Raw genomic sequence first — 21,749 nt, forward strand, 5'->3', positions numbered from 1 at the left:
AACAAATTAGGTGAGATTCTTTAGATTCAATTGTCTCTTTGACGTAAAATGTTCTGTGTATGTAGAATACGTATGTGCATTTTTTTGAAGTGTTGACATTCCTGAAACACGAGGACCATGTGTCATAGAATTATTAAAGTCCTAGATCATTAAATTTCGGTTGTGCTCTCTCTCTCTCTCCTCTCCTCTCTCTCTCTCTCTCTCTCTCTCTCTCTCTCTCTCTCTCTCTCTCTCTCACGAGTTAGAAAAAAATGAACCTAATAGAAAGTGAAATTTACCATTGAGAAAAAAAGTCTGGGTTGGTTCAGAAGAATCATAACTTACCCCTTGGCGTGTTTAAGTAGTTTGATATTGATCAAAGTTGGCCCCTTAAATCATTTGTGACCAACGGCGGGTTGGAAGTTGCGGTCATAGATGACTGTCAAGCGGTTGAACACCTGTTGGTCTTATAGATGAGCCTCTTCAACAAATAAGCACCATTAAATTGCAATTAGCACAGATCTAGAAGGATTAGAAAGTCTTTTAAGTGGATTCAGATCTCAACCCCAGAGAAGGACTTAAACGATGGTCCAAGTCTTAAATGACATGGCTCTCAAAACTTTCGTTCCGTAGCGAAGGTTTAGACCTGTCTGTCGTATGGGCATGATATTATCTGGAGAAGGTTGATGCTGTGAGAAGGTTGATGCAGTAACCGTACCGTATCAGATGGTCTTGTTTTTGGTTTATTTCTTAATCTTGCTTATATTACTTTTTTGGAAACAGGGTTGTTCATGCGATGATTGCTTTATGTGGTAGAACTAACTTAACATCGTAGTCCTTGCATGTTATGCATTTTCTAATGCTTTATTTGCTTTCAAGATTAGAACGCCCCACTGTAACTTTCTCCTTTCCCTGATCTCTCTCTCTCTCTCTCTCTCTCTCTCTCTCTCTCTCTCTCTCTCTCTCTCTCTCTCTCTCTCTCTCGGTGTTGGTTCTCAACACTATAGACTGTTCATTACGTATGGTAATTATAAACCACCTTAGGGGTAGTATGGAACACAATTCTGTATGGTGGCATTATAGTCCAGGATGCCCTTCTAGTCTGAAATGTAGATTCGGTCAGAAATGAAATCTATTGACCTTCAGTGTTATATTTACTGAAATCACCATTAGAGAGAGTGATATTTTGACTTCGGATATATTCAGTGAATTTTAATCTATTCATTTACTGAATTATCATATATTAGTTGTGAAGGGGAATTTTCATTCATGCTTATGTTTGAACTGACACATTGACCAAAGTATTGTGTGTATTGTTAGTCGTGTCAATGGACGGAACCCATTGTGAAATATGTGCAAGAAGTGTATAGTACTGTACGTGAAAATCAATTGCACATCATGCTCTGGTTGTCTATGATTGTGGTTACATCACACCTGAAATGCACGTTGCCGTCAAAGGAATTCTTCAAATATGCAAATGATATACTTTTACTATGATTGATGAGTGACATTTCATGCGACCTCAATGTTTTACTGCCTCTCTCTCTCTCTCTCTCTCTCTCTCTCTCTCTCTCTCTCTCTCGAATTTTTTGTAGCTTGGTATTTCTTCCATTGTATATATTATATTCAGCTGGAATACATATCTTTTATTTACGTAACTTGGGATGATATAGCATAGCATAGCATATATCTGAGCTTTAAATGCGTAAAAGAACATTAAAATTATGAAATACCCTCAAATAGGGGCATACATATTCAAATATATTTTATATATAAAGCAAGAACTGGTACTGTTTAAATTGTTTCTCTGAGCCATTGAGAACTAGCACGAAGCAATCGTCCGTATTTTAGTTTTAGTTTTCCTGATTAAATTTATTTTCCAATGGGAGGCTATTATAAACATAGTAAATATGCATGTCGTTCTTACATTTATTCGTGTTTCCTTAATACAAAAGCCTCTAAATGTGTGCTATTAATTTCTTTTTATTTCTATCGTATACATTCCTTTGTATTTATGGCCGAACGTATTGAATGGCATGTTTTGTAAGAGGTACGTTTAGATTTAGGTTTTTGTTTTTACTTTATGGATTGCGCTGTATTGGAAATAGAATGGACGGCATTAGCAGTAATGGAATGCCGAATGGACGCAAGGGAGGACGCAATGGTCGGGGGGATTGCCAGCGAATTTATGTTCAGTGTTTGCGCATTGGTAATGTTATTGTCAATCCAGATTGCTTCCCATTTTGTATGTCAAGAGCACCAAATTGAAGGTCACAGATGAACGCTTCCGTTGGTAATGGGCCGCCTTTGGCTGCAGTTGAGGGGGATGGATGTGTTCATGTCATGCGTTAGAAAATAATACCACTTCCAGCGGATGTTTCGCGTATTGACTTATTTTCCCTCGATTATTGTTGAAATGGAGTCATTCCGTTTATGTATATAAGTGAACTTTTGTGTATCGGGTTGCGTGCTGTCATCTCCTTTTGATTATTATTTACCATAGATTGGATACGGGCCATTTTATATTCCATTTAACTTTATAGTCCATTTTTGTGCCATCAATCGCCGTCGTTATAGTTAAGAGGGGAAATGGGGACCAATTTCGTAAGGAAATGTAGAAGCAGCTTCGATTCCAGTTTTTGTTAGTCCTGTTGTCTATGATTCATTTGAAAATTCTCTCTCTCTCTCTCTCTCTCTCTCTCTCTCTCTCTCTCTCTCTCTCTCAAAGGTTTCGTTGAACATATAAGTGGTCTTCAGTTTTTCACGATTCTTATTGTTTTATATCTATAAATACGAATTTCTTCTAAATGCCATCTCATAGCCTGCGATTTTCTTAGAAGTTTAAATTAAGATATTTGTTTACTTTTTGTTTGTACATAGAAGACAGACGGACAAATACATTGGAACTTTAAAATGCATCCTTTTGTAGAAGCAAGATTTTCTCTTTCCTAAACATGAGCTACCTGCTGTATGTAGCCCTTTTTCTCGATGTCTGAAGGATGGAAAGTTTATGAATTTTACATGACCTCTTGTTTTTTTACAGGTAAGTTGTGGCTGCGATGTATAGTTGGAGGTATTTTCTTCACATAAAATGTGCGAGAATTTATGTAACACATTGGTGAGTATTTGCTGTACCTTACAATTCAAAAGTAATTATTTTATCGATTTTATTGGTGAGAAACGATGTTTAAAACTTTTGATACACAATTTACTTTCTCCACTTACTAATCCCTTTGTTTTCGTTTTTAAAGAATCTAAATTTTTATGAATTATCTGTCTAGGATATTTATTGGTTAATCTTGCAATACATATCCATATATTATTTGGTGGTATACATTATATTTAGATGATGCTATAACTATCATTTGTTTTTTCGGGGTTTTTCAGTTTCATCGTTATTGCACTGAACTTTCCTGGCATCTGGTATAGAAACGAAGTCCATACCTTTTTACATCTACATTATAAGGAATACAAAGGATTATTTCCTAGTTACTAATAATACTGGATATCACGTAGGGGCGGGCCCGTACAAGGTAATCTCCCTCGTTGCGATGGAACTACGGGATAACGTTTCTCTCTCAGAAGTCATTACATTTAAATGAAAATATTCCCTAATTTTTATTAAATTTTAAGTGATTTGTTTAGAAAGCCTTCGTGAGACCTGGACGTATTCCCAGTTACCTAGTGTTGAGGCAGCCCTTTTGTGGGTACATTTGTAACCTTTATTTTTTATGCATATATATTTTTTCTGATATATAAAATGTGTTATTCAATGATCTAGAGGCTTGGGTAACACAATTTGATGTCTTCCCGTTTTTTAGTTACAAAATTCCTCCCCTCCTCCTTGTCGTCTCCTAGTTGCAGAGGGCCCCCCCCCCCCCTCATGGAAATATACCTAAATTACGACCATCGTGCATCGGATACCCATAATGCCGTTTCTCTCTCCTTAAAAAGGGACATTTTGGAATAAGACTTCCTTGGTTCTGATGAACCTAATAAACAGCTCAGTGAAACTAAGAGTGAATTATGCGTAAAAAGAATCCCCAAACATACTTACTAAGCATATGCAGGTGCCTAGATTGGATTAGATTATTTTTTACACATTTCTTTGATAATCAAACATATACCGTATGAAATGCGAATATCATTGAGCGAGCTTAAACCTTTTTTGCTTGAGCGCTGCCCCTAGTTAATTCGATATTGAAAACGTCATTAGCCCCCCTGACACTTGCACGCATTCGTGGCACGCACTGGCACGCATTGATGCGCGAACTCGCGTGAACGAGCCGTGAAAATGTCGTGAACAGTGCGGAAACTCGCGTGCCAGAGCGCACCAATGCGTGCCATGCGGGCCCAAAACTTTGAAATGTTTAAAGTTTGTGGCACGCATTGGCACGCACTAAATGGCCGTGAACGATGCGCCAACTGGAGTGAACAGTGAGGGAACTGGCGTGAACTGGAGTGAACTGGAGTGAACGATGCGGGAAGTGGCGTGCACTTTATAATGAAGAGAAACAAAAAGGAAACGAAAATATTAATGAAAAGGAAAGAAAAATAAACCTAGTAAATTTTTATATTTGCTGTTTTAATGTGAAAAAAAAATGATATCTTATTTCAAACTATTTCTATAACTTTATAATGAAGAGAAACAAAAAGGAAACGAAAAAATTAATGAAAAGGAAAGAAAAATAAACCTAATAAATTTTTATATTTGCTGTTTTAATGTGAAACAAAATTATATCTTAAAAATTCAAACTATTTCTATAACTTTATAATGAAGAGAAACAAAAAGGAAACGAAAAAATTAATGAAAAGGAAAGAAAAATAAGCCTAATAAATTTTCATATTTGCTGTTTTAATGTGAAAAAAAATTATATCTTATTTCAAACTATTTTTATAACTATAATGAAGAGAAACAAAAAGGAAACGAAAAAAATTAATGAAAAGGAAAGAAAAATAAACCTAATAAATTTTTATATTTGCTGTTTTAATGTGAAAAAAAAATTATATCTTATTTCAAACTATTTTTATAACTTTATAATGAAGAGAAACAAAAGGGAAACGAAAAAATTAATGAAAAGGAAAGAAAAATAAACCCAAGAAATGTTTAAGTTTGCTGTTTGAATGTAAAAATAAAATGATGTTTTATTTCATCAACATACTTATTCTTCTTTATTACCTTAAAATGAAGGGCAAAACAAATTTTTTCTGTTTGCAGTTTTAATGTAAAAATAAAATGATTTCTTATTTCAACACACTTTTTTCTCTATTACCTTAAAATCAACAGCCTAAAAACTTTTCATGTTTGCTGCTTTTAATGTTAAAATAAAATGCTTTCTTAATACTTGTACATATTTCATGTCTGCTATTTATATGTAAATCAAATGCTTTTTTATTGAAACTAAAATAAAGGGCAACAAAAAATACAAACGAAAAAAGATACGTTTCTTCTCCTCAATGCAGTGGTGTCTCTGACAGAAAGCATTGTTGTCTCTTCCGAACCCAATCCAAGAATGTCCTCGGGTTGGAGAAGCCCCGTTTTTATATGGAGTGGCCAATTCGTGAACTGGCGTGAACTGGCGTGACCAATGCGGAAACGATGCGGAATGATGAGTGAACTCGCGTGAACGTGTCGTGAACGATGCGCGAACTACGCGTGCCAATTCGTGCCATCGCGTGAACGTCGCGTGAACGATGCGCGAACTGGAGTGAACTGGTCGTGAACAGTGCGCGAAAAACACCAGTGCGTGCCAAAAAGTGGCACGCACTGGCGCGCATCAATGCGTGCCAGTGCGTGGCAAAAATGCGCGCAAGTGTCAGGGGGGCTATTCGCTTTCTTTTTATTTGCTCTTTGTTACTGAAGAAAATTATTAATTGCGACAGTACATCTTTGACATCTAATATTGGAAAACTCGCTTTAATGCAACTTTTATTTACTCTCTCTCTCTCTCTCTCTCTCTCTCTCTCTCTCTCTCTCTCTCTCTCTCTCTCTCTCTCTCTCTCTCTCTCATGTTTCTGCATTATGCAAGCATAAACCTTCTGTATATTCTTATTAATGGTAATTGTTTGATGATTGCTTGTTAATGAATTTCTACCGCTTGTGGGAGGAATTTCAAGAGGTTATGAAAGACAAGGACTTGGGGACAGCGACGCACCGTCCTCTCTTGTTTCCATTTTCAGAACCCCATTAAAATGGGCGTAAGTTTCGTTTATATTGTCATCAGCTGTACTTTATGAGGGCTGGGGATAAGCCAAACGGAGCTTGGATGCTCTTTAAGAGGAAAGTTATTTCTTTTCGCTTGCTTAGTCGATACGGAATTGGGTGTGAGGGGTTTTGGGTGGTGTGTGTGTGTATACTGATACTTTACATACAGTTTAAAAGGTATGAGCATTAACCCTGGTGCCTGTGGTTATTAAATGGTAATGATGCTCCCTTTTTGAAGGCATGCTTTGTTGTGTGTGCCAATCAACTATTAGGCAGATGCTGTAAATAAGGAGGCAGTGGAGAATTTAAAATTCATTTTGGTTCTAGAAATACATTGCAAACTTTCCATCGGGGAAGTGATAGGATTTTAATGATTCAAGTAGCATAGGTATGGGGAGTTGCGGAGGTAGTTTACAAGTTTTTGGCTTTTATGATAGCTGCCTCCGGGTAGTTTCCAGTCTTGGTTTTCGTTGCCTGTGAAGAAATGTCTCCGAGTTTTTGGTGCTCTTTTCTGGAAGTGTGTGCGTTTTGTTTCCTGAATATTTTACTTTTCTGTTGCATTCCCTTGGCTTAAGGAAAGTCGCATTGCGCAAAATGCTCTTTAGTTTAGTTCTAGATTATTTCGTTTTGTATCTCTGGTTTTCATCAGAATCCCTCTCCTCAAAGACATTTTATGTGTGTAATTTAGACCAAGTACCATTTCTTTCCCTAGTTCCCGTATAAGGTATCATTAAGTGCTTTAAGTGTTACTGTCGTGTTTACTGACCTCATAATCTAAATTATTGCCCATTGAAATTATATAGCTCATAAAAAGTACTGCAGTTAACAAGTCATACTTAATTGGAAGGGTAAATAGTCGAAATTCCATTAATCATGTTTCTGCTCTTTTTTGTACTCTACGAGTATTTGTAAATACATAATGTTATATATATATATATATATATATGTATGTATGTGTGTATATATATATATATATATATATACACACACACACACACACACACGTACGTACATACACACACGATGATAGGGGATTATTAAAAAAGTGAAAACTTATATATCCTTTCTTTTAAATGCGTTGTCTTTTGTTCTTGGAACATCTTGAACGATAAAGAAGGAAGCGGTCAATCATTATTTAGATTACAATATTTGATTTACATAGCAAAAAGTATGCTACCTTGTAACGAGTAGTATTCTCATTCAAAGGATCGGGAGTTATATGTATAAACTGAGGCATTAGGGAAGTTCAGCTCAATGAAGGTAAAGCTAAAAAGCAAAATTACAATTTGGTTCCGTGACAGTGTAAGAAACGCTTTGTATGCGGATTTAAACCTCTGTTAAATTTTGGATACTTTGCCAGAAATTAACAACTAGCTTTATGATTCTGACATCGACAGTTGGCATTTAAATTTATTTGAGGAAGAAAAAACCATTAAAGATATAATATTCTGAAAGTTATTCTTTCATTAATGGTGTAAAACATTATCCAAGTTTTGCTTTAGATAGAAAGTACCGGATAATATATATTTGAAAATGTTCGTGATTGTAGAATTTAATTCTGTTATGACCAGCCTTTTTCTTTAAATAGACGATTGATTTGAATTTTAGATTTTATTTCATGAGGCAAAGTAAAACAGCAGTGAAAGTTTGCTACAATCGATATGTTCATGATTTTGAGATATGCCTTTCAGGTGTTTCTTCATGCAGGGTGGGATGTTAAACGAGGTGAAACGGTTGCTGTATCATATCAGGCAAGGAAATTATTTACTGAATTATATTTAATACAAAGATATGTTAACCTTTAAAGAACTCTCCACAAATCAAGTTCCCGACCGAGATGTGCCAGATATACTGTATTGTTCGACGCGCATCTGCTTTGCCATTTCCAGTTTTATTCTAATCCTTTGGTTAAACAATTCAATCATGGATTCCTTTACACAATGATCAGGTGTTGTATCAGGCCTCATGCAACGAGGCGTTGACAAGCTTGGTGCGAATTTCACTCAAACCATCTTAAAGGTTAAAGTCCGTAGAACGACAGCACTCGCATTTCCTAGTTTGGAATAGAGAGGGCAAGTTAAAACTTGTTTCTTAAAGCTAGATACAGTTTATTAAATCTGCGGTATTCCCGTAATTTTTTACTTTCATTGAGAAGGATATTGAAACGGTTTATCCATGAAAACAATAGAGGGGGAATCTGAGATAATTAGATAGGTTCGAATATAAAGAAAAAAGAGAGGAGCCAGACTGAAATATTTCGACTAGGAGACATATCTCTTGCATATCATTAGATAACGTCAACGGGAGGTGTTCTAGAATTTATGGACAATTGGTGGTAAAAAAAAAAACATCGTGCTAATGTTGTTCTATCATATCTAATTAATTATTTTAGATGGATGTCTTGTTATTCTCGTAATCCTTAATTTAGAATAACGTGACGACGGTGTCCCTATTCCTATGCCATCAGTTTTAATTGAAGATATCGTTATCAAATCCCAATTACCATGACACTGGGACTATGAAGAATTTTGGGTTCGGGAAACTATATAGTAGTTTTTATTTAAAGACTGTAGTGGAACACACACACACACACACACACACACGAGTATAATATCCCTGCTATAATTAATTTCCGTAAAAGGTCATTTTTGTAAAGGAACTTAAATTTTTTATGTAAAATGTTCCTGTAATTGTTTATCTAGTATATTTTTGTATATATATGTATATATATATATATATATATATATATACAGTATATATATACATATATAGAAAGATAGATAGATATATATATATGGATAAATATCAACACAACATCGTGTTCAAATAGAAATAAATTTCTACCTCATACTTGGGATCGAACGCTAGCCCCTTCTAATGAAAGGCCAGGTCTCGTGGCATGGTTGGTTTCGACCTGGCCTTTCATTAGAAGGGGCTAGCGTTCGATCCCAAGTATGAGGTAGAAATTTATATATATATATATATATATATATATATATATATATATATATATATATATATATATATATATATATATATATATATATAGTATATATATGTATATGTGTATACAGTATATATATATATATATATATATATATATCCATATCCACATCCACATCCATACCCATACCCATACATTTTAGCCTCATCTTAATAGGATCGGAGAGCACTTAGGCCAGATAAATGGCATTTGAATCTAATAGGAGGAAGGCATTTAGAGAACCGTTCATTATTAATGTCTGGATTTAGGGTCCTTTTTGTGATGGCCTTATAGTCCCCGTGGAAGCGAGGGTCTTTTATGGCCAGGCTTTGTCGGGAAGGATATCGGGTACTCCTGTTTTGGTGATCTCATAAATCCGAGTTGGATTATCGCTTGTTGACACAAGGGCCTTATATGTGGCTACGGGAAAACTGTCTTGTGGTTTGTCTAATGTGCTTTTTTATCACGTTGAAGATTACCCGGATGTCATTTGTTACTTTATATAGCAGATCTTGTACTTTTTGGGGACTCTTGGTGTGATCTCGATGTATCATAATGGACGTCCTTGTATATCCTTCGTATTGTGTTTTGCTAAGGGAGTTATTTTAGCGTTTTGATTGTCTGCTCTGGTATCGTTACTCTTGGCAATTACTTGGAAATCATTATCTAATACGGAGATAAACATATAGTGGAGAATGGTAAATAATAGAGCTCTTGGCTGTAATGGCTAGTTAGCTTCTTGTAGATAGTTATCTAATAATAATCTGTTGAGGTGCGCTTCGCTGGTCTCTCTCTCTCTCTCTCTCTCTCTCTCTCTCTCTCTCTCTCTTTTTTTTTATTATATATATACAAATATATAACACACACACACACACACACACACACACACATATATATATATATATATATATATATATATATATGAAGTATGTACATCAGATTTCACTATGTGTCTACGTTATTATTATTATTATTATTATTATTATTATTGTTATTATTATTATTACTAGCTAGTTGGAAAAGCAAGATGCTATAAGGCCAAGGGCTCCAACAGGGAAAAATAGCCGGGTGAAGAAAGGAAATAAGGAAATAAATGAACGGTCTAAGAAATATTGAACAATTAAAATAGAATATTTTTAAGATAGTAACAACATCAAGACAGAATCAAATGGCTGTGAAAGGGATTAGATTGGTTGCAATCTGAATATCAAGTAGCTGCCGGATACTTCATTCAGTGCTTAGTTCAACAGTAGCAAGCAATTTATTAATAGATTGTACCAAGGATATTCATCCTCTCTCTCAAATTGAACCAGGATCCGGTTAGTGAGACTGGTATACCAAATATTCACGCAAATGACTTGTGTTAATGTATCCATGTTTTTGTTACGCCATGTGAATGCTTCAGTTTTGGTCATGGTCATATTCTGATTTTTTTTTTTACCCTACGTCATTATAAGTTCATGTAACATTATCTGTTGATGTACTTAATTAAGCTGATATTCTGGAAAGTTGTGGGTCTTCTTTGAATCGCTAATTTATAAACGGTTTTCTGTTGGAAGTTTTAGCTAGTCAGCTCCTTTTTGGTGCATTTTCCGTATAGTAAATAAACACGAAGTATAGTCTAGGCATCATACTCGTTAGCTCACGATAGAAACATTTGTTTTAACTTTTATATTGTTTCATAGCCTGTTTCTTGAAGGTTCTCCACTCCCCATAAATTCTGTATTTTTTCTCCCTTCCGAAATGCTACATGTATAGCCAACTTCATAAATACACTTGTCATCTCACTTCATTGCAAATTTGGATTCAGGTAGCAACTTCGTTTTTCAGCCTTAGTTTAATTAAAGAGAAAAGTTTTCTTTTTCATTTTAAAGGCCGAGTGATAAAAGATATTTAATTTATGAATACATTTACTAAAGAGAAAAATCGATTTTTTTTTAATATCGTAGGCTCATAGTTGATACTTTTAATTTCCATATTTTTATTCGATACACGATAATAGCATTCAACTGATTTGAATTTATTGTACAAATAGGTCATTATAGATCTTATATACATGACGTAAATATATAATTTAGGAACTGAAAATTCATGTTTTTTTAATTGATTTAAAATATTACTTTGACATAATTTGGTGTTACAAAATTTAGAAAATGACAAGCCTAGCACTTGCTAAAAGGTTAATAAAAAGCAAGCAATCTAAATCGAGATGACTTGACATATTATAGGTGGAAAGTCTCCCGTATGCTCTTATCATGAGTGGGCTGATAGTTACCACCAAAATGTGACATCCAAAATGCTTCAAGATAGTTTATTATTGGAAAGACGTTTTTCACGATTGACCTCAAAATAACAGAATGACCAGAACTACTCGGATATATTTTCATAAAGCGTTACTGTTTATGTGGCAATAATTGTAATTATAAATGTAATTGTGTTGAGGCTCTAAGCCACTTGGACATATGGCATCCTACGGCTATATACCACCTGCTGGAAATGTTTGATAAAAAAGAACAGAGAATGACTGTCCTTGAAGATTGATAAAAAGGCAAGGGACGGAAGACTTCTCAAATTTGATTCTAGATTTAAATTGTAGATATAATTCACTTAACATCTAGGGTTGTGGTAACGTCTCTGATTGGTGAACGCTAGATTGGAGTTTGAGTCCCGCTCAAACTCGTTAGTTTCTTTGGTCGCTGCAACCTCACCATCCTTGTTAGCTAAGGATGGTTGCTTTTGGGGGAGCCCATAGGTCTATCTGCTGAGTCATCAGTAGCCATTGCCTGGCCCTCCTTAGTCCCTAGTTTGGGTGGAGAGGGGGCTTGGGCGCTGATCATATGATATATGTTCAGTCTCTAGGGAACTGTCCTGCTTGGTAGGGCATTGTCGTTGGCCCTTGCCTCTGCCATTTATGGATGGCCTTTAAACCTTTAAATCTGTATTATATGTCAAAAAAGGAAACAGCTTATACGTAAAAAAAAAATTGTGTTCAGTACTTAATTATCCCCTCCTCGTAGTTCTATGGGTTTTAAAATCGAATGTGGATGAATTTTCATTTGATACTAGACGGCACATATTAACAAAAAAGATCAAAGTTGAAATTGAAGGAAATTGATATCATGGCCATATTGACAGAGGCTTTAGTTACCGATTTCCTAGTAGCACTTCCTGTGACATATTGTCCGAAGAGAGTTAGATTCTTGATATAGACACCATATATGCCATTGGGGGAATAGGGGTAAGCCACTTAGTTGCACCCCTTTTCTAGCTTTCTAATTTATCTCTGTTCCTCTTTCCTTTCATATATTGTCCAACCGCTTCCAATTTCAATTTTCTGGTCAACTTCCGGTTCTTCCTTTATTTGTGCCTTGGCCTTGAATAGCCTCCGCGGCTCCATCATGTGGCCATATAACCCAGTATGGAATCCAATCCAATTCAATTTAACGAATAGGAGAACGGGCTTTTTATGAGTGGTGAACCCTTTACCGGGTCTAGATAACACAGTTGTTGTTAGATTTATGATAATAAAAATCCGTCCCTTCAAATTAATATATTTTCATCTTGGCAGATTATTTCATTTCATATTTTTGGAGTTTAGTGATGCGTATGCCAATTAGAAACTCCTTGCCATTCTTATGAAAGGGAATGTGAGGTGGCTATTATGGTTTTCTTAAGATGTTCTATCAGTTCTTTATATTGTCTCACAAACGTCGGCGCCCTGATCAATTTAGACCAGGTGTTTCAGTATATATCGAAGATAAGATCATAATAATACTTTCAACAACTGTGATTTATTGTGGTGTATAATAACTGATATTAACTTGTTGGGGAGCCTCCCATTGTGTAATATATTGCTAATGACAAGATGACTTTATTTTGTTATAATTACGATTTAAGTATACGTTTCTCAATTAAGTATGAACTGTGAGAAGCATATGTTTGAAATGATTCCCTTCAAGATAAATTTATTTATTTCTCTTATAGACACCTTGGATAATAATTTTAAAATGAAAACATACGAGAGCAAAGTTTACGAAAGTTTTAAATGTTTTGAGTGTACTATATAGTAGAGACATACGTATACCTCATGTACAAATTTAAAGTGATTGTACTGTTCAAGTTGAAAAATATACACTCTAAGTTACTATTTCTAGTTAAATTCCGGTGTTAGTAAGTCACTTTTTAAGTTTGATTACTTGGGAGTAGGGAAGGTAAGTAGTTCCAGGTGACAAAGAGGATTTGTTTATCTCGTCTACACATTGAGAGAGACGTTGTCAGTGCAGACGAGGCGGTAATTTCTCTAAAGGTTACAATTTCATAAAAAGTAAACTTAATTTATTTTACAGATATTTTTACCATCATTGCTACTCATTTAATTGAATCGAGGCATTTAACTACAGAGAGGCTGTTCAAAAGTTTAATTTCCATGAGCTGCCAAGCAGCCATCTTGAATTACGTTGTCTTGGAGATTTGTCAAGATTTTTTTTCCAGGACACTGGAAGGAAACTTGTTATATGAATGGGAGATTACTGAAATATAACTTCAAAGATATCGACTTTGGTGTAAACCTTATGATGTTGTGCCAGAATGTCAATGCGGATTTATAATCTTTTTATTGCCTCTTAATTTCTGAAAAAATTCTAGTGCTTGAAGGATAGAGGAAATTTGTAAGCCTAATACCTCCGCCAACGAAGTTGGAAGGAGGTTATGTTTTACCAACTGTTTGTTTATTTGTTGTGAACAGCTTCCTGGCTACAATTTTAATGGTAGAGTAATTAAAGTTTTAGGGATTAAGAGTTATGTAAAAAGCTGCAAATGGTTAAATTTTAGAAGGTTGTCAAGGTTACGGTCAAGCAAAATTTCAAATTCACGTAATCAGCCATAGTTTTGGACATCGTTCTCACAGACTTCAAACTTGTTTCATATTTGACTATGAAAATCCACTCCAATTAATACATGTTAAGGTCAAAGGTCAATGTCAAGGTCTAAAAATAAACTGCCGCGCCGGAGTTGTGCCTCTGCTGAATGCTCCTCCAGTTAAGTTTTATATTTGTAAGTTCAAAGGATACTTTTGTAGGAGCAGAGAGCAATGGCTGAAAATATAAAAAATTAGAAATGAAAATTTTCCCAATATAAAATTGAATGTATTCTTTGAGCTAGAACTATCATGATAATTATGTTTTTGGAATGGCTTTGATCTTCCACCTTCCTTCTGTATCCTTCTGATGGTGTGTCTGAGCGTTCCTTGGGAAAACGTAATTTCTGTTTAATCTTAAAGTTGTAGTTTAGGGAAGAGACCAGTTTCCAGGAGACGCCCCTCTTACCAACCTCTCTCTCTCTCTCTCTCTCTCTCTCTCTCTCTCTCTCTCTCTCTCTCATCTGGCGAAGGTCTTAGGAAAGAAACCCGAGGGCGTTGTGAAGGGAATTATAATTCTATTTTGAAGGGGGAACAAGGGAAGGAAACGAACGCTCATCTCTAAATAACAGGGAAGGCAAAGTGCAGATTCATCGACCGACTCCCTGACGTGGTAGCCAGGGAAAAAATTTCCTGTTCGACTGAGGTAAAATCTTGTGCGCGCCAGTGCGTGAGAGGGCAACTTCCAGGCCTCTTGTGCTGTTACCAGGCTTTGCCCTACAGGATATGCTACCAGCGCTCATGCTCGTGTGTGTACGCGTGTCAACCAGTCTCCAGTCTGGAATGGTTGTTGACTGGAATTTGGCTGTTTTGTTTAAAGTATCTCTCGTCCTTATAACAAATTTCTAAAAGTAAACTGTAAATTGAATAATTTGTCATCAGTATGCAGAAAAATATGAAATATGAGGATACATACTATATATATATATATATATATGTGTGTGTGTATGTATATATATATATATATATATATACACACACACAAATATATGTATATGTAGATAAGTTGATAGATGAATAGATAAAATGTATGCAAGTGCGCTTACTAAAAAACTAACAGGCGTGATAATAAATGCAAAAAAAAAAAAAGTTAAGGAAAATTAAGACTTAGTGAAACCAGCAATTTCTATAGACCAAACCGGTCTGGATTCACAAAGTATTTTTTTTTCCTTCTTCTTCTCGCAAGCGCTTGAAATTCGGAGCATGTAATGTTTACATAGAAGATGCCGCTGAAAATATTAAACTTTAGGTGTGAGTGCTGACATATTTCTTATTGATTAAATTTCTGAAATGTTGAAAGAAGTTGGAAATTGTGAGGAGACATGCCCATGGTTAGATTTATGCCTGTATATATATATATATATATATATATATATGAATTATGTATGTATGTATGTATGTGGCGGTGTGTATAATTTGTATGGCATCGTTCCAGTATATTTTTACAATTTTCCCCCGAAAAGATAGAAAATCATTGTGCAAATTAATTATAAAAGGTAAATTCTCGCTGTTATATGCTTCCTTGTCTAAAGTTTTCAGATATTCATTACAAAAACTATGTTTGGTCGTTGTAAATTAGCAACTTTGTCCATTTGGTTTCCCGTTAAACATGATACGGCAAGGTTTGGCAAAAATAGTTTTACAAATTATTTGCATTTTACATACATTTTTTTTAAAGACTCTCCCCCTTTTCTATTGTTTGCAAATGATCCCAATCCCCTGGCATATCCAATTGCACAGAGGTTAAAGACTGGCCCTTGTAAACTTGGTAATGAGATCGTTAATGCTAGGTTGCAGATGTTCAATGTTTCTGATGTACGAAATTAGGATTGGCAGAAAGGTTACCCTTCTATTTCGGCCCTGCAGGACCTTTTCACATTTAGTGACAATTACGCTTAATCGGGAAACATTTCGGCGTCCTTTGCCATTGCGTTGATATAAATATTTCCCCTAATTTACTTATGTAATCTTTTTATTTACTCGTGAGATATTATTTTGCAATTTTGCTAGGAAGTACGGTGAAGTGATTTTTCTAATTCTTTCGTACTATATACTAGGTAGGTCCTTGGTTAGGGATGTTGATATTCGTTCCAATTTCCATATTTATTCATAATTTAACATTAGGTTTATAATATACATAAAGATATAAATGAGATGTCGCATACTCGTGTTATTGAAAGACCTGTTAGATTAGATTAATAGCCTTGTTATTGCCGTTGCCGAAAGTATTTTCGTTGTAATTGAAGGAGCTTCCATAACAAAGTTTCTAGTTTCCTCTCCTTTTCCGGACCTAATCTTGGCATAAACCTTATGTTGTTTTTTTTTTCCTTGTAGGAGCTGAGAAGAGGAGCCTTGATATACAACCATTATTGTGTTTTGAACTTTTGTGCCGAGACCCTCGTGTGTACTTCTTCCCTCCTACCCCTGCCCCCTTTCTCTTTCTATACCCTCCCCCTTTCTCCTCCTTCCCCTACCCCATTCCCTCTTCTCTGCCATAAATTGTTAGGAGAGGATGCAGGAAAGGAAGGGTATGGGGGAAGAGGAGGAATGGCTGATAATGAGCAAGGGAGCCACGCTGAAAGTAAACACGAGTGACATTCTCTCTCTCTCTCTCTCTCTCTCTCTCTCTCTCTCTCTCTCTCTCTACACTTATGGATGAGGGATGAGATATCGCTTGACGTTCTGCCATAGAAGCTGCTTCACTGCCAGTATCGCTGACATGGCGGCTAGCAGTGCCAAACTTATGTTTAATTCAAGAATTTTTAAGGCAATTATTTTTCATTCCGCATGAAGATTAAACATAAGTAAATGACAACTATTTCGTAATTTTATCCGTAATCATGCTTTCCTTTTTGGTAATTATACTAGTTACAATTAATTTTCAGTTGTTGTTGTCATTAACAAATATATCCCCTTTGTTGCTATGGTCTGTTCTGCTTTCTTGCTTATTTTAGATACTCTGTGGAAGGTGTAAAGGGGGAAGGAGTGTCAGTGGCGGAGCCTTCTTGTCTGTCGTCTTTAAACACACATGGCAATTTTGTCTGCTATTTTCTTAATCTCATCATCATCAATATTTGGCGTCTCTCTCCCCACGCCATGATGCCAAGTGGAATGTGCCGTCATTTGTTTTGGTCTTGTCGTCGATTGCCCTTCATATGCACAGAGAGAGAGAGAGAGAGAGAGAGAGAGAGAGAGAGAGAGAGAGAGAGAGAGAGATTGTACTCGGTTTAATGGTAGATTTAAACGAGAAAGGGTTATTAACTGTATCCATGGCTCTAGGAAATGGAGGAGCGTTGTCAATATTTTTCATTGTTCTCGTTTTTCATTGATTATTGTTTTTGTCTGTTAAAGGGATTTTCCAGACCATGTCTCTTCCAAAAGTGTAGGCTAAAGACAAGTTGGGACATTTTATATGCTTATTGCATCTTGGAAAGGGGGATAAAGGAAGTTTTGAATTACATTGCAGTTTAATGTATAAGATTTCCCAAGTTGCATAAAAAATTGAAACCCGAGGGAAAAGATATAACAAAATTTGTTTCCCTTGAAGTTGAATAAGGATCGCGAATCAGTTATTATTAATAAATATGGCGTTTTTCCTTATTTGGTTTAAGGAGCATAGTAAGTTAACTAATTGCCTTTATATTACATAACCAATTCATTAGGAAAAAAAATAAGACATATCCTCCAAGGAGAGGAAGTAGGGATGAGAAACTTGATGGAATTATAAAAGCCAAAGCGAAGGAAAATGATGCTGGGAGGAAGAATTATGGTGTCTTATTGGGAAAGAAAAATGGTAGAAGTGAAAAAAAATATAAGTAAAAAAGATATCTTCGAAAAACTTTAAGGGGGGCGAGAGGTTGAGGAAACCTGTGGTGGAGGAGGGGGAATGGATGCCCTTACACACTACGTTTCACAGAGGTTGATGTAGTTATTGATTTATGGTCTCTCTCTCTCTCTCTCTCTCTCTCTCTCTCTCTCTCTCTCTCTCTCTCCATCGCTACTTAGAGAGTGAAAATACCTCCACTTCACCGTGAATATGTGAGCCTATTTTTATTTAGACTCGATCTAAACTGCAAAGGCCGCATGAAGTTCGTCATCAAGAAGTTTAAATGACTCGAGTGTACGAATTCGTTGGCAGTTGTTGATCCATTAAATGATTCAGTTTATTGGAGATGCGAGTCTTGGATGTTCGTAAATGATTTCGATAGAGGCACATCGTAGGGGATATCAACTACTGTATGACTGCAGCTCAACTATTGACTTTCTCTTTCCCATCGAACGGAAATTGGCATGACAGTATAGCATACCTATCTCTCTTTATATACAGTATATATATATATATATATATATATATATTTATACACATATATATATTAATATATATGTATATATATACATTAATATATATGTATATATATATTTTTTTTAATATATATATTTATATGTATGTATGTGTATATATATATATATATATATACACATAAATACATATAAATATATATATATATATATATATATGTATACATATACATATATATTAATATATATATATATATATATATACATATATATTAATATATATATATATATATACATATATATTAATATATATATATACATATATATTAATATATATATATATATATATATATTTAATATCTATGTATATTATACATATATATATTTTTTTTTAATATATATATTTATATGTATGTATATGTATATATATATATATATATATATACATATATATTAATATATATATATATATATATATACATATATATTAATATATATATATATATACATATATATTAATATATATATATATACATATATATTAATATATATATATATATATATATATATTAATATCTATGTATATTATACATATATATATTTTTTTTAATATATATATTTATATGTATGTATATGTATATATATATATATATATATACATAAATACATATAAAATATATATATATATATATATACACATAAATACATATAAATATATATATATATATATATATATGTATATATATATATATGTATACATATACATATATATTAATATATATATATATATATATATACATATATATTAATATATATATATACATATATATTAATATATATATATATATACATATATATTAATATATATATATATATATATATATAATATCTATGTATATTATACATATATATATTTTTTTTTAATATATATATTTATATGTATGTATATGTATATATATATATATATATATATATATTGTAATGTTTACTTTTTAATGTCTAAAATAATGACAGCCTTATGGTTTGCATATAAATAAAAGATGTTTGGGTAATTGTTAACAAAATCAATATAAGTGCGTATCTTCATTAATGAATGTTAGGAGTAATTTCGTATTTTTTAGCCCATTTGCTCCATTCTACCACTTTATTGAAACATTAACTTCTAGAACTGATTTATTAAGTGCTTTTGATTAATAGATAACGCAATAAAAAAAATTATAGGTGTTGTGGTGAGATTGTATCTCTTGGGTGGTAGGCATTTAAATGTCGTATGCATTTCACTTTTGCACAGAAACATTATTAGGAATTCAAGAGTTTTCTCATGCACTAATCACGTTATAGTGTTTGTCCTGTTCAAAAACATTGTTTCATGCAACATACGGAACATTCACTATTTGGTAATTAATAAGATTATAAAGTGAGGGCTATTTTGAAATGGTTTAGAGGGCATCTGAACTCATAGAAACGGTTGGGTGTGATTTGCGCGTTTTTCCTTTTTTCTTGAGTAATGGACAAATTATATTCAGGTAAAAGTCTGAATATTTTGTTATTGTCTTTTTAAGAAATGATTTTTGTGTTATTCGTAAAAAAGAATGGCTGCACTTTACCCCTTTGCAAAGCGGTGGTATGGAAGGGGGACACACTTGCCACTTATTGTGTATATGGTATACTTTCATTGAAGTAATCTATTGTTAAGGATATTACGAACATAAACTGAACCTATTTATATCTGCAGAAGGAAATTGCAATAGAATATGCATTTTTTAGTTTATCTATGGTTTATGCAGCTTGGAGTGAACCTCGATCTTGCTTACAATTATTCATTGGCCAATTGATCAACAGAGTTTACTTTACTTAACCGGTACGACCAGAACATAAAATGAGTGTTTTTTCTTTTCTTTTTAAGTGTTGAGGAATTTTGTGCCGATATAATTTATTTTTGTAGAATTTGCTTTTTCTCATTTGTTTAATACACAAAAACTGTTCTAGTTGAACATACGCACATAATTCAATTCACAATTACGCTTATAAGAATATACAATTAAATGTGTATCTGGCGTACATACAAATGTGTGATTATATTCGAATACTGTTTGTGTACAGAAGCTGTATAGTCTGTTTGTAGAGGAATTGCATACAATTTTACTTCTATACAAAATTATAAGATGATATCGAAGTCCTTGGTAAAGTTTTATTTGTTATTTATCGGAAAATAGTACAGCTATTTTCCTCAACTATTTTATTTAAGATTGTTAATTTTATTCGTTCAGGAATTATTTTCAGACCAGTTCTGCGATAATCGAGTTTGACTCATGTAGCTGGTTAATCAACCCTTTTTTGTTGTTCCATGTTATAATGCCCGAGTTTATTGGCTATATTCTAATAGATTTTTTTGAACGTTTAAAAAAAAAAAAAAAAAAAAAACCTGACGTTCCTTATTTGTCAGCATAGTTTTATTCAATTTTTTTTAATTTTGATTGTATGGAAAACAAGTAAAACAAATGATAATTTATAGATAAAATGTCATTAAAAACTGTTTTTTAATTGACGTTCATTCCCTTTTCATGTGCTTGGATTTGCGCCAACCATTTTGATTGTAAATAACAAGAAGGTAAATAGAAAAGAAAGATACCAAGGCCTTGCATCAATAGAGATTTTGAAGCAAAATCCAACGATAGAAAGACTCGAGTCTGGAGAGCGAGAGGCAATTCGTCATTGGGCAGCAAGGCAAGGGTGCGTCCAGGTCGCAAGAAAAGGCACCTTTAAGAGATTTCCTTCGGATTCTTTGGGATCCTTTTCGAACGTAACCTTTGGCCTCTACTGATGCCGCTTTTGATGAAATTGGAATCGCTTTGCTTAGGTGGATTGCTCTCTCTCCACTTCGATAGAGAGGAGGGATAATTGGTGTTGGATCCAGAATTAGTCTTGCCCAATTTTGTTTCTGCTTCCGTGGTCTCCCTACTCCCATTTCTAAGTTTATTGTTATTGAACTTCAGCCCTGTTAAAAAATTTTCCATAGATAGCCTTTTATCCTTTTTATGTTTTGGTTATTATTTTGTTTTTTATGAAGTGCTGCACATCAGTCTCTCTGTGACCTTACGTATTTCGAAAAACAATGAAATATTTTTGCTTTTGGTAATCTGAAGAAAATTACACAACCTCTCAAAATATAGTATTTTTTTTTTTTTTTTTATGGTAATTTTGATATCTTCGAAATGTTAAAAACAGACACGTTGAAACCATGTATGCATGTTTGGGTGTATATTTTTAGAAGAAATTTATTTTTTCTTTTATGAACTGCTGTTCCCATATACAGTGTGTATTTCCTTTCCCGTTGTGCACTAATGCTTCGTTGACGGGAATACCCC

The 21,749-nt window shown here is 33.9% G+C and overlaps 1 long non-coding RNA gene across 1 annotated transcript in view; it reads left to right on the forward strand.

The window, feature by feature from the left end:
• LOC137617872 (uncharacterized) overlaps positions 1 to 21,749 on the forward strand; it is a 97,102-nt gene that overhangs the window by 17,699 nt on the left and 57,654 nt on the right. The window contains exon 2 of the long non-coding RNA XR_011039686.1: positions 3,023 to 3,097. This is a non-coding gene — a long non-coding RNA (uncharacterized lncRNA). The remainder of the gene's footprint in view (positions 1 to 3,022; positions 3,098 to 21,749) is intronic.

Source organism: Palaemon carinicauda, chromosome 24 (assembly GCF_036898095.1).
Source record: "Palaemon carinicauda isolate YSFRI2023 chromosome 24, ASM3689809v2, whole genome shotgun sequence".
Lineage (NCBI taxonomy): Eukaryota > Metazoa > Arthropoda > Malacostraca > Decapoda > Palaemonidae > Palaemon > Palaemon carinicauda.